Here is a 20,392-nt window from a genome sequence, read left to right as displayed (position 1 = left end):
ACTGTGTGGTGTTGAATATTTACGGGTAGCGGAAAGTTTGTTTTAAGCGTTAAATAGTGGAATCACTTATAATGATGAAAATGAAATAAAGAATTAGTTAGAAATTGTATGAATACAAGAAGGAAAGAAATATAATTGTAAGAACTGATATCTGCCAGGAATAATTTACTAAAGATAAAAATTTAGTGTACACAATTTTTTTATTTCAGTCAGTAACATAATTAAATTACACGGAACACCATCAAACATATTCATTCGGAAAATTTAGTTATACATCTAGTGTAATATAATTGTACTAATAAAGACGTGAGGTTTTAACACAGTGTTTATTTCAACAGTTTTGTGTACATGAAAAAAAATTTGTCTTTCGGATTTCGTTGTGTGTGTTTTTCTTGATATTTCTAGAGTAAAGCTACACGGTAAACTACCTACTCATTTTTTTCTCTCCGAGAAATTAGCTCTAAATTTTATTATTGTATGTCCATAAAGTTACAATTGATGCAACGGAATACTATCTTGAGGAAACAATGTTGCTACTCGGAAAATATTTCTAAAAGCAATTAGTAGTACGAGTGTACTTATGCATCATTCACTTTAGAAATATCTCATTATTATAAGTTGGTAGATGTAATTATGCAAATCTAAAATACGACAAAATTTCAGTTCCATAAATTATAACATAACGTGTATAAATTGGTCTCAAGATGTTTAAAACTAAAATATAGAAACAGCAGTCGTAATCTGAGGGTCGCGGGTTCCCGCCCGCGTCTCGCTAAACATGCTCGCCCTCCCAGCCGTGGGGGCGTATAATGTGACGGTCAATCCCACTATTCGTTGGTAAAAGAGTAGCCCAAGAGTTGGCGGTGGGTGGTGATGACTAGCTGCCTTCCCTTTAGTCTTACACTGCTAAATTAGGGACGGCTAGCACAGATAGCCCTCGAGTAGCTTTGTGCGAAATTCCAAAACAAAAAAAAAAAAAAAAGAAACAGCAGTGTGTCATGCATTATGAAAATGAACATTGATGACTTCGGTTGGCACATTGACTTTATTTTCTACTTTATACATGTTCTTTGGTAAAAGTTTTCATCACAAATTATAAAAAATAAGAAGTTTTTAAAATATCCTTTCCGAAATGTTCAGGGCCCGGCATGGCCAAGTGTGTCAAGGCGTTTCACACGTAATCCGAGGGTCGCGGGTTCGAATCCCGGTCGCACCAGGCATGCTCGCCTATTCAACCGTGGGGGCGTTATAATGTGACGGTCAAGCTCACTATTCGTTGGTAAAAGAGTAGCCCAAGAGTTGGTTGTGGGTGGTGATGACTATTAGGGACGGCTAGCGCAGATAGCCTAGCCCTCGAGTAGCTTTGCGCGAAATTCAAAAAAAACAAACAAACAACCAATCTTAAATGTTTTATTTTTGATAAATAATTTAATATAATTATAGAAATGTGACAACTAATATTAAAATAATCATACTTTAAAGTATCTAGATAGGGATAACAACGAGAGAGAAATAATACATTGCACACCAGACAGCGACATTTAATAAAATTATTAGACTCTCGTATTTACTTACATAAAGCACCTTTAAAACTGAGCTTAAGGGCGTCGAATAACATTAAATAATCATTAATTTTTCATCTCAAAATTATATATAAAAATGTTCCATGAACATGTTTGCTAAAAATTAATTATAATCAAGTAACAATAAATGTGTGAAGAATAACAATTCTATTTCTAGCATTTCATTAAAACAACATAACTTGTGTATATTTGGTTATCTCTTGGAATTTATTTTACATTAAAAGAACACTGGATTCTGTTGAATCCCTTCGAACCTCCACACTTATATGCGTGTTTCATATAAATCTTCTTCAGTTTAATTGTAAAATAAAACAGCAAAATTGTTTTTATTCTCGCGGTGGCTTAGTGGTGAGTCTGGAGGTTTATAACGCTAAAAATCAGGTTTCGATAACCGTCATCAGCAGGGCTCATATAGGCCACTACATACGTTTGAGCAAACCAACAAACGTCTCTTTTAGCGCTATTTTGAAAATGAGTTTAAATTCAAAATTAAATATTTTGTCCAAAGAATGTTACAGTCTAATTTACAATTGGTTTGAACAGTATGCATATGTTTTAGTGCATCATAAGTTTTATGGTTCAAGCCACAAGGGGAGGTATAAAATTTCACTAATTTCGAGAGTCATAAGACTGTGACTCCCCCAGAAATCTTCGCGATATGTTAAAAAATTTATAAAACGAAATATTGGGTTTAAATACAAATAGAACTATATATAGTTTCGTTAGGATTTTGTTTAGCGTCATCAATATGTAGAATTGGTTTTAATATAATTTATTCATGTGATGATTATTCAATAAAGAAGCATGACGGTTGTAGAATTCAAAAGCATAGGAAGATATTTTAATCTTGGGGTGCACTGAAGTTTGAAATGCGATCCCTAGAAGCAAGGGATTTGCAGGAGCAGCCCCCTCTTCAGAGGATGACGATGTTTAGTTGTTCTAAAAGTGGTAATAATTAATCATAAACATATGTATACATATCTACTTATTACTAGCTCTATGCAGTCATTGTACAAAAGAAATATAAACCAGTCTTTAGAAGCCTTAGGTAAGGACAAGCACTCCATGCTACTTGTTTCCTATATAATTGAAAATCCATATTATGTTTTAATATTTGCCTCACCTAAAAAAAAAAAATCCATTGCACAATAATAACGTTTATGCTGTTTTTTAAACAAAATTTAGAAGTGGTTTCACATTTTTCTCTAACATGATTAAAGCTATTTGTGTTTCTCTGTCTTATAAGATGTGTATGTTTTCACTACAGTGATTTAAAGGAAATACTTGTAGAGTGAAGAGGTTTTTATGATCGACTTTATTTTAATTTCATTGATAACAAATAAATATATATCTAAAAACAGTGAAAAATATCGAAAATAAAACGTATGTAAAATATTTGGCATTTAATTTATTAATTGAGAAGTCCTTCAATAAACGGACATGAAACCAATCAAATTGGAATACACTATTAAATAACAATTAAAATAAAACACTGTTCATCTCAAACGTTACTGGAATAGGAATATAATTATTATGTTTCTCAGAAGATATTTATATGTATAAAATGTGACGTAAAGTGTAAAGTAGTACATCTGATTCAGATAAAGACATGGCGCTAGATAGAATTCTTATTTTCGAATCTTTCAGGCAACCGGTAACATGTCATTAGTTTGTTTGTTTGTTTTTTCAATTTTGCGCAAAGCTACACGAGGGCTATCTACGCTACCCGTCCTTAATTTAACAGTGTAAGGCTAGAGGGAACGCAGCTAGTCATCACCACCCACCGCCAACTCTTAGGCTACTCTTTTACCAACGAACAGTGGGATTGACCGTACATTATACACCCCCACGACTGGGAGGGCGAGCATGTTTAGCGCGACGCGGGCGCGAACTCGCGATCCTTGGATTACGAGTCGCACGCCTTACGCACTAGACCATGCCAGGCCATCGTCAGAAAGACTAACATGTAAGTACAAAGACCACCGTCAGTCACCTGAAGTTGGCCTTTCCAGTCATGGTTTCGAGTTATTTGACGTTATGGCCATTTTCAAAAAGGAAAGTAATTAAAAGGTTTTAAAAGACGTGTAGCAAAATTATTATAACTCGCCAGGATGACTAATGGGTAGTTCAAACGGATAGTTCAAACAGCAGCGTTAGTCACCTGAAGTTGGCCTTTCTAGTCCTTGTTTTGAGTTATTTAATCTTACAGCCAGTTTCTAATTTCAAATCAAACTAGATGGACTGTGATTTTAAAGGGAGCCACATTAAAAAGATATAATGTATAAATTAAAAATCTTAAATGGCATTAAAAAATTAATGACCTTTATAAAACTAAAAACATTACCAAGGTGGACAGTGTCACCATCACCAATAACACTGTCTGACGTTATGGGCAAACCTTGGGACAAAACATGGTTAAAATGGTGCCGTCGTTGAAAGTCGTAACGATGACCAGAAAGTAAAATGTGGCTTGTGATTTCAGTGTCACACAAACTACACATTGGTGCATCAGTTCAAGATAAAAGAAAACAATGATTTAAAAAACTGTGACCAATGCATAGTCTAGTTAGAACAACTTCCTCTTTCCATTCCTTACAGAAGCAAGACAGCCAAAGTCCAATATAGGGTTATATTTGGAAAAGCTTGTTTTCGCGTTGCTAACTCCAAGTCGACTGCCAGCTGGCATGCAGCCGAGCCTTGAATACAGGACCAGAGTCCATGCATGAAATATGCACAGTGTTGATAGTGCCTTAGCAGATAGACTTAGCTGCAGTGTCGGCGAGCTCGTTCCCGCAAATACCAACGTGGCCCGATATCCAGAAGAACTGGATAGAAGTAGATGATAAAGAGAAATGAGCCAGTCGGTTTTGAATATCGGCGAGAACAGGATATGAACCAATGTGAAGCAATTACAGGGCTAATAGAGAACTAAACGAGTCCATATAAATAGTGAAGTCTGAGTACTGCTTAGCTTCTATGTGATCCAGGACAAGAGAAATGGCGTGCAGTTCAGCAGTGAACACAAAAGCTGTAGAGGGGATTAAAAGAGCAACCACTGAACCACAACAAACCATAGCAGAGCCCTCACAGTCACCTGATTTCGAAACATCTGTATAAATAGGAATGGAAAGATGGTTCGAAAGATGTTCAGCAAATAAAAGACAGTATTCCCAATCAGGAGTGTCTGCTTTTCTCAGATGACTTAAAGATAGGTCACAATTGGGGACTGTAAGAAGCCTTGGTGGGAAGGGCTGACCGGAGGATACAGCAATGTTATCCAAGGACAGACCCAATTCATCTAACAACGCCTGGATACGAAGGCTAAAAGAAGCAATGGCAGACCATCTGTTCTGAAAAAGTATGGCCCACCAAGGAAGGGAAACACAACCCCAGGTGGGATGCTTTGGTAAGGAACGAAGTTTTGAGGCACACAGTAAAGACACTTGCAAACGACGGAGGTGCAAAGAAGTTTCATGAGACTCTATATACAAGCTTTGAACTGGGGAAGTGTGGAAAGACCCAGTGCAGAGCCAAAGTCCTTGATGATAAATTGGGTCTAGCATCTTTAAGGCTGATGGTCTGGCAGAGCCATAGATCAGTGACCTACAGTCGAGTTTCGATCAAATAAGAGCATGATATATCTTTAGCATAGAGTGTCGATCCGATCCCCAAGTGGTGGAAGAGAGGACACGGAGGATATTCACTGCTCTTGTACAATTGACCCGTAGCTGCTTGATGTGTGGTATAAAAATCAGCTTACAGTCAAAGATAAGCCCCAAGACCTTTGTCTCAGGGACCACAGGCAGCACAATTTCACCAATACGGAGTTCAGGATCAGAGTGAATACCCCATTGACGGCAAAAGTCTATGCAAATGGTTTTAGAGAGAGAGAAGTTAAAGCCGTTTGCTGTGGTCCACTCCAATAAACTATTGAGGGCAGTCTGTAGCTGCTGCTCAATATACCTCATGTTCGACGACTGACATGAGATGTGAAAGTCGTTGACATATAGCCTGTTTGTAACAGTGAGAGGGAACTGTTCAGGGATGGCATGAAAAGTGTGATACTCAGAACAAAGCCCTGAGGAACTCCAGGTTCCTGTAGAAAAGAACAGGAAAGTGTCAAACCCACACGAACTTGGAATCTCCTATCTATTACAATTTGTTTAATAAAAATGGGCAAATGGCCACGTAACCCATATATATGGAGGTCTCGCAAAATGCCATACTTCCATGTTGTATAATAAGCCTTTTCTATGTCAAAGAATATTGATACAAGATGTTGCCACATGCGAAAAGCTTCTCTGATTGACGTTTCAAGTCGAATCAGGTGGTCCATGGTGGATCATTGATTCGAGGAAGCAAACAAGACGAGTACTAACCATCCTCTCTAAGGTCGTACAGAGACAGCTCATCAAAGCAAATGGATGGTAGTTTGAAGGAATCTTGGGATTCTTCCCAGGCTTAGAGAAAGATAGGACAATAGCCTGGCACCAGGCATCAGGAAAAGATTCTCCTGCCAGATCCGGTTAAAAACAATCAGAAGAATAGCAAGAGAAGCAGGAGATAGATGGCGCGGCATGTCATAGTGTATATCATCAGGCCAGACCAATGAAAGGCCAGTTTGAGTTCTACCAGTGTAAAGGGACGATTAGAGTCGTAGAGAGCTCGAAAGGAAAGAGGTGATTGGTCTACCCGAGTCTTGATGGCTAAGAAGATGGAAGAAGCAAAAGTGCTAGGCACCTGGCAAAAGCTTTCACATAGAGTATCGGCAATGCTCCGGGCATCAACTACTTCCTGGCCATCAGAGAGCAAGATTGAGAGGAAAAGAGAATCACATTGCCCACTGACGTTTCGAATCTTGTCCTATATGGCTTTGGAACTGGTGGTAGAAGATATGGTGGTTGTGAACTATATTCAAGATTCCTTCTGGCTTTGACATCTTACCCACTGAGCATGTACACAGGCCTGCTGGAAAGTGATGCAGTTCGACACTGTTTTTTAGATCTTCATAGAGAAGTCAAATGATCTCAAGCCAAGGGTTCAAACTTGTTCAAATTGTAAGCCCCACAATACTGTGAAATATTTAATAGGTGTTACTCCCAAGGGACATATCAGCTGAGAAGATAGAAGGGTAAAATGCGTGTGACTAAGAAACAACAATTTTCTTAAAAATTTACTTCCAGGCAACATCATTCTGACAATTTGGGGTTTCAATGTTCGTAACTCTGCTTTCATTAAGGGTAAAAACCAGCTGTGTGTTGCTGGTATAGAAAATATCTGGGAAATTGCATGCCACCACATCCACAAACACATTATTGATCTATAGTTAAGCAAAAGTTCACCATTTTACAGAGCACTATTCCCATACTCCTATTTCAAAGACAGAATGATGGAAAATACAAAATAAAAGTAATTTTATTTGGTACTGTTGTTTTCAGCACAGTAAAATATCTTTGGAGCAAATTTTTCTAGATCCTCGTCCTAAAATTTTCTGTGAAAAGGAAAATTAGTTCATTTGTTTAGATATTTACTTAATCATAAATCTCTAACCATATTTAAATTCAATCTTAAATCATTAACTCTAACAACTTAATAACTTGGTCTCTCTTTACAGAAAGTTAATCTCCACTACTTTTATATATTCACAAAAATTTTGTCAACCAAAACACCAACAATTCAGCAGCTTTCACTGAGAATGTTTTTGATTTACTTCCTTGAAATCCTCTACACCATCACCAGTGTCATCACCACCAACCAATAGAACTTCTTTCTCCTTGTCTCCTCATCTGCTCAATTTCTGGAATACAAACATATCAGTGTCATCTCACAGATCACCAAAGAATAGTGCCAACCAGTGACACCTGTGTAAGTCAAAATTTAAATCTTCAAAATTTAAAAATTAAATCACATTATTATTTTAATCAAAATTTAATTACATTCAGCCTTTTGCACTTGAGTAGGCAGTGCTATTGCCTGCCTCAAACGTATATGTTATCAATAGGTACAAAATTGAACACACTTGTTGTTATTATACTTCTTTTGCTCATATTTACATTTTAAGCTCCAGTTATCTACTCATCAGAAATTTAATTCATTATTTGAAAGTAACAAACTTAATATTCTTGATATATTCAGGTCAATTATTATTAAATTTTAGAAATTTTAGTCATTAATAAAAAATAATTAATAATAAAGACTATATTCATTCTAATACATATATCCAATCACAACCATGTACCTAATACCAAATAAAATGTGTTATCTTTCCTTTCAAACAGTACACTAAAAAAATACATTAGCTACTATTTACTTTCTACAAAATGTTCATATAACTATTTAAGTTTCTATTCAATAAGACCACACCACACACAATAAGGTAATTAGAACATATTTTTTGAAATAAGATTTTTTTTTATAATTTTGTTTCTTAGAGATGCTCAAGTTGTGTGTGTGTGTTACCTATCCCTAATTTGGAAGTGACACACTCATCAACACAATCCCTCATGAACTGTTGTATTATTATTTACCAACGACAAAATGATTACTGGTTTCAACTTCGTGAACAGCAATTTATTATTTGTGGACCTTAACCTTCAAGCCATGTCAGTACCCTATCCTTATAATAATTTTAACTACATATGTAATTATATGAAGTCTTTTATGTTTTGTAAAGAACTGATTATAATGTAAACAGTCTGTAATGAAAATTTAAGTAAGTGTAATATATGGGTATATGTTTTTACTTCGTGTACAGAAGAAAGAATTTTTAACATTTTTGTGTATTTATTCCTGATGCAATTTTAGTATAAGCATTTAGTCAAAAAATTCATATGACATTGGCTAGTTCTAGTTCCTTTGCTTCTTCATTCTCTCTAGTATATATTATCCCTTCTGTTTGAAACGATATTGTGATTATATATAGCATTCATTTTAAAATAATTAGCACTGTAAAATCCTTCACTGGCTCATTCACATTAAATTTTGGGATAACAAAGGCCATGAGGTAATGCTTTTGACTAGACAAAGAAACCAAGTTTATCCCTTTAATACAGATGCATATCCTTTGTTAAGTCCTACTAAAAGTTTTTGAATAAAGTATTATGTTAAGATTGTTGACCTTAATTACATGGAAGTAAATTAAAAATGAATCAAAGATATCAGCTCAATACATTCTAATGGAAGGAATGGTGTTTGAGTAGGTATTCTATATTTTCTATTTGTTCATGGAATAATAAAAATTGTTTTCATTTCTGCAGTTTTCTTCTAGTCTCGTTATTCCACAAGCAGTAGGAACTTTTGTGTTATCAGATTCAGAATTACACTCATTTTCTGACAAGTATGTTGTTATTAGTAGATCTCGCAATTCAATACTTCATTATATCACATAACATAATAAAAATTGAAATGAGATAAATCACTTTAACTTTCATGATACTTACATCTTATCAAAGTTAATATGTTAATTAGTCAGTACTATCAATAGTACTTACTTAATAAAAGTACTTTCTGAATATTAGTATAGCTGTCATATTTTCAGCATCTTAACTACTATGTCTGTATTACCTTTATAGTGTGATAAGTGGCACTAAATATGTCATAGAGAGTATGGTTGAAAAAGTATGGTTCATTCATTTATTTTGTTTACTAATTTTTCAGACAGAGTTATGAAACTGAAATTATAGAACATAAAACAGTATTTTGGATCAATGCTTTAAAATACATACAAAATATTGTTTGTTCTTAGTACTTTCAAATTTAAAAAAATTATGATTAAAAGTTAAATCTTGTCTTCAGGTATTTCACATTATACACTAATTCCATCCAGAAGAGCAAAGCTAACTCATTAGGTTACAAATGTAATACTATCAAATATATTTGTATGAAATATGAAATGGATGGCACCACATGTATAAGCCTACAGCATCATAGTATCTGCAAACAGTTAGTTACTATAACAAGATATTGAAAGACAGTGGCTCAGAATCCTTTTCACATAATGTATAAATTGAGTGAATGCAACTCCAAGTCTAAAACTACACAAGAAAAGAGGTGATAATGATAAACTTGGATTAAAATCATTAGCACAAGAAAAGTTATAACTATCATATTTACACTAGAAATGAACGGAACTGTATTCTTTTCTAAAATTTTGTTAAATTGAAAAAGAAAATATCATCAAAACAGGGACAGGATGGAACAACATTAAAAAAGAAAGGAAGTGAGTGAAAAAAATCAGAAATGTAACAGTATGAAATATTTTAATAGTTTAGGGTGAATCAGAAATTTGATGTATGCATAAAATGGATCAGAAAATTTTTCCTTGTGGCTATAAAATTACAAATAAGCATCACTTTTGATAACATATTTAAATTGATCTCCTCCAAAAATACTCTTCGCAAAATGCAACACAACTAATGAGAAAGATAACAGTGATATAATTTTTAAAGATCAGGTTATATTTCACAAAATGTTAGCCATAGTGTTTGAATGATTTATCAACTGCTTGATTCAATATAATAACATTTAAAAAGAAGTGTTTTCAAAACGTTTTCATAATTTAAAAGTAAGAAAATACTAAATTAAAGCCCCCAACAAAGCAGAATGTCTTCACTTTCAGGCTAGATACTGGGCTTCAATACTCATGGTATTGAGCACAGGTAGCTTATTGTGTAGTTTTGTGCTTAGCTTCAAACAAACAAAACCAAACTAAATTATTTTCTCCCTGTACAAGTTATACTCTATGCTGCAACTATGTAACCAAGGTTCATGCACTTTGGTTAAATATTCGATGTATGAGTAGGAGAAAATAAAGTTATCAGTGACATTTTCCTTGTTCAAAAACGTTTGTTTTTTTTTAAATTACATCATTAATGGTGATGTCCTAACAGCTCTAAATGAGTTTCCATTGATAACTTTTTTTTCCTCAAAGTTTCACATAAAGTTTATTCATTTTACAGCTTTTGCAGGGTTGGTTCTATTCTTTCTTGGGAAAATTTAGAGGGCACAACTAAAAAGGAAGAATATCGAAAAGTTAAGCGTTTATAGAATTTCTAAAGTTATTTAATACTTATATTATAAATTGTAGTAATTTGGGTTAAGGAACACAATATCAGGTAACTGAAATAATTTTCATAAATAAAAGTAAGACAGTAAGGTTTTAACCTAGAATTTCTTTGTGCAAATTTTACTACATGTGTAACGTCGACTCAGTACATGTTATGGTACTTTAGATTTTGGTATATTTCAACTTCTTAATGATAACTTGTAAATCAGGAAAGATGCACTGTTGTATTAAATAAACACAATCTTAAAAACTTGTTTACTGTCTCTTGGTAATTAAACTGTTTACATGAACTAAGATTCATGAGTTTAAATTTAGCTTACAGTGTTATTGGTAAGTGACATAAAATAGGCTCAATGCATTTTACTTATTATTAACGTTAGATATATTGTTAGTTCTACTAATTCATTTAGTTTTGTATAACTCAAGATAATATTTCAAATATTCAAGATAAACAGGTTCCTTATAGAAAAAACGACATACTTGCAATTATAAAACAAGGTTAGCTCACAAAAAAGTTTAAGGGATAAGATTAAACAAAAACATCATAAATTTAAGAAATTTAAATTGACTGGGATGATAAAGGAAGGCCAATATTTGATAATTATGGGGTGGCTAGGTTATTAAATTCAGGTTTTACTAATGAAGATTCAAGCAGTATAGAGATTTTAAAGTTGGTAATTGAAAATGTGATCACACATTACCTTATTTTCCTTTAAGCTGGTTAAGAAAAAATTGGAAAATATAAAAATGATGCGATTTCTTAGGCAGATATTTTTTGTCATGAATAATTTCATAATCATTTACAATACATGTATAGAGCAATAAATTAATTTATATTACTCTATAAATCAAATGTTAAAAGGTTTGTATTATTCAATACACCCAGTCTACTTGTGCAAGATAGTAAAGCTTGCTTTAAATACAGTTATGTAAGCTACATTTGGTTTTGTTTTAATCAAAAGGAACTATAACATTTTAAGTTTTACCACTGCACATGCCTGTCTAATTAAGTTGTGTGGCATTATGTATTGCCCACCATCTTCTCTTTGAAGTACACATATGGGAATGGTGCCTTGTAATGTGATGTACTTCTGTTTAACTGTGTCAATGATGTGTTATGGATGTGGTGGCAGGCAATTTTATCAGATATTTTCTACACCAGCAGCACACAGTTGGTTTTTACCCTTAATAAAAGCAATGTCACCAACACTGAAACCTCTAGCTACCAGAACGATGTTGCCTGGATGTTGATTTTCAAGAACATTGCTGTTGTTATTCACATTCTTGTCACTTTTCTATCTCCTCAGCTAAAATGTCCCTGGCAAGTAATGCCTATTAAATATTCACAGTATTGTGGGACTTACAATTTGAGTAAGTATGGGCCTTTGGCTTGAGATCACTTGACTTCTCTATGAAGAGCTCAAAGCAGTATATGCTGCAGATACAACTGTAGAAATTTTGTCTGAAACTCACTTGGATAGTTTTTCTTAAATGCTCACTTTCTGGCCAGAATATAAGGAAAGGAAATAAAATATCATTGAGGACACTGTTGATATTTTTAAACAATCTACTCACAGTATACTGAAAATGTCAAACAAACAAACCAAAACTGTGTAATTAGGTTAAACTAAAGCCTCATCAAAATCATAACAAATTGGTTAAATGGAGAATTTTGAGGATTTTGAAAAGTAATTCACTAATATATTCAAACAGCATGGATAATATTGCATAATATGTTAGACCATTTAGATTTCTTTTTTATTTTATCATCATTTTCTTTCAATTAGTCAATGCCAAGTGCTACTTACTGCAGCTTACATTTTAGATTGCTCACACAAATTCTCAATTTTCTGAACTCGTGGCTCCCAGTGTATCAATATCTGAGCCTGTAACAGATGTTTGATGCTGATTATCTGAACTTATGCTGGCACTGATTTCATTTCATCTTGCATTAATTGGCACTATGGTGTGTTCTACTGCACCTGGGCACTCTTTAGTAAGTTATTAAAGAGCTGAGGTTGACTGATGTTTTTTCTTCATTTCCATCCTTCTTAACTTGGTTGTTTTGCCATTTGTTGAACACTTGAGCCTCCACTGTTGCTGTCATTTAAGTGGTGATGGCACATGGGAAGATATTGATGGTAGTCATTCTAGGAAAAGGAGATTATTTTTCTTGCCCAGAACATTCAACAAATATTTATGGTAACTAATAGAATGGCAACATTTTACCTATAAAGTATTCTCAATAGAGATTATAAGGCCAGAACATTCCCTAAAATTTATACTTAATAATAGAGTACCTGGATAATATGCACACTATTCACAGGATAAAAGTGCAAATTAATGTTGAAATTTTAACAAGGAATAGTACCTAGGCACTCTATGGTAATCTCTGATCTGGCAAAAGGAAACCAAGACAGCCCACTGCAGGATCCTTCGAGGAGAACTTGACCAACATCTTGTCTAAAACATGATCACCTTAAAGAATCCATCCATCATGGAGGACTCCAGTTAATTTTCATGAAATGGAATGTAATATTATGTACTATAATTTATTTCTGACAAACCTCTGATTTGACTGGTTGGTTTGGTGTTTTATGGTGTAAAGCAACTAGGATATCTGCACTAAACATCTGGTAAAAAGTTAAAATTAAAGTAAATTTTTTAATTAAAAACACAAATAGCATTAAATCCAATTTTTACATCTAGTCTACTGTGGTAAGAGAAAAACTACAGAAATACAAGTTGTAAAAGACTTCTGTAGCATAATTGTAATTATCATAACTCCCTAAGAAGACTAACAGGTAAGGTCAAAAACCACCGTCAGTTACCTGAAGTTGGCCTATCCAGTCCTGAATTTGAGTTATTTGCTGTTATGGCCATTTTGCAGAAAGTAAAGTAATACAAGTTTTAAAAGACTTTTAGAAAATTCTAGCTATTATAACTCACCACGATGACTAATAGGTAGTTAAAACAACAGGGTTATTCACCTGAACTTGACCTTTCCACTCCTGATTTTGAGTTATTCAACTTTATGGCCATTTTCTAATTTCATTTCGAACTAGACATACTTTGATTCATAAAATGGAATCATATCAAAAAAGGTGTAATGTATAAATTAAAAAGCTTAAATAGCATTAAAAGGATTAAGGGCCTATAAAAACTAAAAACATTTCCATGCTGAACAGTATCAACATTGTCTAACACGGATAAACCTTGGGACAAAATGTGTTTAAAATGGTGCTGTTACTGAGACTCATAATGATGACAAGATAGTAAAATGTGGCTTACTGTGATCTGAGTGTTACACTTACAATACATTGGTGCACTAGTCCCTGATAAAATAAAATGATGAGTTGCAAAACTGTGATCAATGCATAGCCTAGTTACAACAACTTTCTGATTCTTATGGAAGCAAGATGGCTTAAGTCCAATAGAGGGTTTTATTTGGAAAAGCTTCTTTTCACATTGCTCACTCCAAGTTGACTGCCAAATGGCACGGAGCTGAGCCTTGAATACAGGACCATAGTCCATGTAAGAAACAGGCAGAGCAGTGATTGTGTCAGAGCAGACAAATTTAGTTGCAATGTCTGTGAGCCCATTCCTGTGAATACAAATATGGCCTGGTGTCCAGAAAAAATGGATAACAGTAGATGTTAAAGATAAATGGGCCAGTAGGTTTTGAATATTGGTGAGAACAGGGTGTAAACTAATGTGAAGAGATTCCAGGGCCAGTAGAGAACTAAGTAAGTCATTATAAATAGTGCAATTAGATCCAGGCCAAGAGAAACATCGTACAGTTCAGTAGTGAACACAGAAGCTGCAGAGGGGATTCTGCACACAACCACTGAGCCACAACAAACCATGGCAGAGCCCAGAATTACCAGATTTCGAGCCTTCTGTATAAATAGGAATGGAAGGATGGTTTGAAAGCTGTTCAGCAAATAACAGACATTATTTCCAATCGGGAGAGTCTGCTTTTCTCAGATGATTTAAAGATAGGTCACATTTGGGGACTGTAATAATCCTTGGTGGGATGAGCTGACCAGTGGATACAGCAATGTTATCCAAAGATAAGCCCAATTCATTAAACTGCTCCTGGATATGAAGGCCAAATGGGGCAATAGCAGAATATCTATTCTGAAAAAGCATGGCCCACCAAGGAAGGAAAACACAACCACAGGTGAGATGCTTTGGTACGGAACAAAGATTTGAGGCATACAGTATAGACAGCTGCAAATGGCAGAGGTGTAAAGGAGGTTCATGAGACTCTGTGAATAAGCTCTGAACTGGGGAAGAGTAGAAAGCCCCTATGCAGACCAAATGTCCCTGATGATGAATGGGGTCTAGCGTCTTTAAGGTCATGGTCCTGGCAAAGCAATAAAACAGTGGTCCATAGTCTAGTTTTGAACAAATAAGAGCACAATATATCTTTATCACAGAACATCAATCTGCTCCCAAAGCAGTGGAAGAGAAGATATGGAGAATGTTCAGTGCTCTTGTACATTTGATCTGTAGCTGTTTGATGTGTGGTATAAAAGTTAGCTTGTGGTCAAAGATAAGCCCCAAGAACTTTGCCTCAGGGACCACAGGTTGCAGAACTTCACCAATACAGAGTTCAGTATCAGTGTGAATACCCTGTTAGTTGCAAAAGTGCATGCAAACGGTTTTACAGAGTGAGAGAAGTTAAAACCACTTCAACAAATGAATAAGGGCAGCCTATAGCTGCCATTCAGTATATCTCATGTTCAACAACTGCCATGAGATGTGAAAGTCATCAACATAGAGCATGTTTGTAACAGTAAGAAGGAGTTGCTCCATGATGGCATTAATCTTTATACTGAAAAGTGTGACACACAAAACACGGCCCTGAGATACTCCAACTTCCTATAGAAAAGAACAGGAAAGTGTCAAACCCACACGAACTTGGAATATCCTATCTATTACAATTTGTTTAATAAAAATGGGCAAATGGCCACGTAACCCATATATATGGAGGTCTCGCAAAATGCCATACCTCCATGTTGTATCATAAGCCTTCTCAATGTCAAAGAATATTGATACAAGATGTTGTCATTTGAGAATGGCTTCTCTGATCGACATTTCAAATCAAAGCAGGTGGTCAATGGTGGAATGCTGTCATCAGAACCCACACTGGGTGGGAGAGAGAAGGTTGTTTGATTTAAGGAACCAGGCAAGAAGAGAATTAACCATCCTCTCTAAGGTCTTACAGAGACATCTCGTCAAAGCATTTGGATGTAATTTGAAGGAATCTTGTGATACCGCCCAAACTTAGAAAAAGGTAGGACAATAGCCTGGTGCTCGGCATCAGAAAAAACATTCTCCTGCCAGATTCGGTTTAAAAAAGGGGGACAGAATTATATTGCCCATTGATCTTCCAAATCATGTCCCATATCACTTCAGAACTGCTGGTAGAAGATGTGCTGGTTGTGAACTTAATCCAAGAGTCATTCTGGCTTTGAAGTCTTACCCACTGAGCATGTGCATGGGCCTGCTGGAAAGTGATGCAGAGTGATAGTAATGAATACCTACAAAAGTATCCCAGGCCCATTTTTGAACCTTCTATGCCGTGTGACAGGCAGGATTCCACCACGGATGAGGATATAATGGAAAACGTCTTGAGGTTTTAAGAATGCATTGAGCAGCTGCCTGTATAATACAGTCAGTTACTGCTGCTACACTCTCGTCTACTGATGGCTTACAGACGAAAGGGGATCAAGTTCTGTGAGAGGAGTGAAAGAGGGCCAGTTTGCTTCATCCAACTTCCACCAGGGAAAAAGTGCCACCCCTCCATGCACTCGTCTATCACACAGTCTGTCACTTTTGTACAGAGAAAACTGCCAAAAGTTGACTGTATTAACAGGTTTCAGAAATGTTTTCTGAAAGAAAAACATATAGGATGGCAGAAAGCAACCAGTGCTTTGATGTCATCCAGATTAGAACGTAAACCCCCAAAGTTCCATTGAATCAAGGTAGGCGCTTTTAGACAAACTGGGTGGAGAGCCCTTCTGTTTATGACCATGACTTTTTCTTTATTGTCTTTATTCGAGGAAGACTATCAACTTCCATGGATACTTCCCTGGGTCGATTGGGCAGGTCTTTGTTGTTGGAGAAGGATTCCAGTGACTGAGGACATGAACAAATGATCATTTTACATCTTGGGGTGGGAGAAGATGTAACCTTGGAAATGCCCATACCTGGAACCAAAGGAAGTTTCCTAGAATTAATATTAGGGACAGTAATGGGTGTTGGCATTGATTCATCAGCTTTTTTAACCATGGAGGTCAAAAGACTTTTCATTTCATTTGATAACGATTCCTTTGGAAGCACAGAGAGATCCATCTGTATTCCCACTATAGTAGTGGAATGAAGTGCAGCAACATACATCCGAGATGAAGTGGTTGACAGCAACTTTCGAACCTCAGGATAAGTAATGTTTTGAACCACTTTCAAATGCTACACCTATTTTTCATCTAACCATTTAGGGCAACAATGAAAGTAGGATGGGTGAGAGCCATTGCAGTTGATGCAATGAGGGTCCATTTCACACTCATAGGCATCATGGTTCTTGCCACTGCAACAAGCACACATCTAAGAATCATGACATGATGTCTTCGACTGACTGAACCGCTGATACTGGAAACATGAGAGAGGGTTTGGAATGTATGGCCGTACCTTGCAATTAAGATATCCTGCCTTGATGGTGGCAAGTAGATGCAATGATGTGAATGTCATAATAAGGACATTGGTTAGCATCATAAATCCATCTTTGCAATTGAAAATATGCCTCACTGCAGAAACTCCTTGAGAAGAGAAATCAGTGAGAATTTCTGACACAGTGACATTCTTCAAATCCCTCTCAACAATAACTCCTTGTGACAAATTCAAATTGGCACGAGATGTAACATCAATAGGTATATCCCCAATTGCCTTTGAATGCAAAAGGAGTTCAATGTGTTGAGATGTGGATGTTTCCACCAATATGTCAACAAAGCGAAGCATCTTTACTGACTTTGGAGAGCCAGCAAGCCATTCTAGTCCCTTCAGTCATACTGTTTGTGGGACAATATTCCAGTTTTACTGATCCGTTCTGCACACATTGGCGAATGAAGTGGTAACGATTATCAATGTGTTTTGTTCTTGCATGACCACCTGGATTCTGTGCCATGGCGATTGTTACAAACATGATACAAACAGGGTCATCACTTTTGGATCCTATTTCTTGCAGTAGTCTTCTCAACCATACTGTTTCCTGTGCTGCAAGACTCAAGGCTATATACTCTGCCTCTGAGGTGGACAGGGCCACCGTGGATTGCTTTTGCTAATCCAACTTACAGCTGCTCCTGCTTGAATGAAGATATTGCCTGAAGTGGACTTCCTATCATCCACGTCTCCAGCAAAATCTGCATCTGAGTAACTAGTAATGACGTCTCCTGGTACCTTTTCAAACTTAAGACTAAGATCAGCTGTTCCTTTCAAGTAACGTAGGATTCTCATTGCTGCTGTCAAATGTGCTGTGTTGGACTGAGCACAATATTTCAATATTGCTCCAACTGCATATGCAATATCTGGTCTTGTTCCAATTGCAGCATACATAAAGCTGCCTACCAACGACTGGTACAAACTGTGGTCAACCTGAGAGCTAACACCATCATCCTTTTGCAGTTTCACGTTTACATCTGACGGAGTTGCACCTGCCTTACACTTAGTCATTCCAAATTTCACCAGCATAGTTTGGATATACTGTCTTTGATTTAACCATACACAGCCATTCTTTTCATCCTGAGTCCAAGGATGTAATGGAGCTTTCCAAGGTCTTTCATGCAGAATTGTTCCTTCAGTTTTTCCTTTATAGTGATTATTTCATCATCACTATCAGTAACCAAAATAATATCATCCACATATACTGCAACTATTGCTAGATTTTCACCCTTCCATATGTATGGATCTGCTAAACTCTGAACAAATTCCAGTTCCATCATCTGTTCATGAAATAATTTGTTCCAACAGCGTGGTGACTGTTTTAATCCATAAAGTGATGTTTTCAGTCTACATACAAGGTTTTCCTTCCCTGGAAGAGGTAGCCTTCCGGTTGTTCCATGTATATCTCTTCATCCAGATTTCTATTCAGAAATGCAGTTATGACATCCATCTGGTGAATTTTCAAGTTGTTCTGCACAGCAAATGCAATCAAGGAGCAAATTGATGCATAGCACACCACCGGGGAGAAGGTTTCCTTGTAATTCAGACCATAATTCTGCGAGTAATCTTTGGCCACTAGCCTACTCTTGAATCTCTCTACATTTCCAGTATTTTCATACTTAACTTTGAATACCCACTTACTACCTATAGATTTTCTTCCAACTGGTAATTCCACCAGATTGCAGGTGTCATTTTCTTGTAAAAACTCAAATTCCACATCTGTGGCTGACTTTCACTCCTTTGCATTGTCACTTGATATTACTTCACTTAATCTGTTTGGCTTTAACATACTGCATAAGTTTGCAGTGTGGCAAACTGATTCATTTGCTGTTTCCATATCAGCATACTTATCATGTCCATAGCAGATGAGGGATTTCCTGTTTTTTTGCTGGTCGTTCGCCTTTATCTTTAGCTTTAACTTCTGTTTCTTGGTCCACTATCTGTTCACTTGATGAGATATACTCATTTGTCGCAGGCTCTTGGCCAAATTCTGTTTCATTAAAGATAACATCTCGCCACATGAATATCTTCCTGGATTTTTCATCATACAGTCGATAACCCTTGGTGCAGTTATCATATTCAATGAAACGTACCTTCTTAGACTTCATGTCAAATTTCTGTCTTGACACATCTGGCACATGTGCATATGCAAGACATCCAAACTCTTTCATGTGTTCTACATCTGGTTTCTTCCCATACCATAGCTCATATGGCATACTACCATCTTTTATTGCCGATGTGAATACTCTATTACCCACATACGCTGCAGTAGCTACAGCTTCCGCCCGGTACATTCTTGGTAACTTAGCATGTGACAGCATGCTTCTTGCTGATTCCACAAGAGTTCTGTTCCTTCTCTCAGCAACACCATTTTGTTCTGGACAAGATGCCACTGACATCTCATGATGAATGCCTCTTGAATTCAAATACTGCTGGAACACATTTGACCTATATTATCCGCCATTATCTGTGCACAGGGTTTTTTATACGCTCTCCAGATTCATTTGAGTACAACTTCTCAAATTTCTCAAAGATTTCTGACTTCTGTTTCAAGAAATACACTCTGCAGCATTTTGAGTAATCATCAATAAATGTAACAAAGTATTTGCTACCTCCAATAGATAGAGTTTGCATAGGACCACAGACATCACTGTGTACTAGTTGCAGTCTTCCCTTTGATCTGATTTCTCCCACTGACTTAAATGGCTTCCTGTGCATTTTACCTTCAGTGCATCCCTCACAGAAACTGGCTTCATCAGACTTCTGAAATTTGATTCCACTTACATTTCCACTCCTGACAAGCTTCTGTAACTGTGAAACACTGACATGCCCTAGTCGTTGATGCCATATACCCAAGCCATTCATGCTGCTGTTTGAGGCTACTGAGGCATTCTCAATAACACTGGTCTTACAGTCCAGTTGGTATAGACCATCATTCTTTCTTGTACCAATGCCATGGAGTTGTTCTGATTTACCTCAGATGTAACAGCGATTACCTCCAAACTGTACAATATTTCCTTTT

This window comes from Tachypleus tridentatus, chromosome 8, assembly GCF_004210375.1.
Source record: "Tachypleus tridentatus isolate NWPU-2018 chromosome 8, ASM421037v1, whole genome shotgun sequence".
Taxonomy (NCBI): Eukaryota; Metazoa; Arthropoda; class Merostomata; order Xiphosura; family Limulidae; genus Tachypleus; species Tachypleus tridentatus.
Note: the sequence above shows the minus strand (reverse complement) of the source record.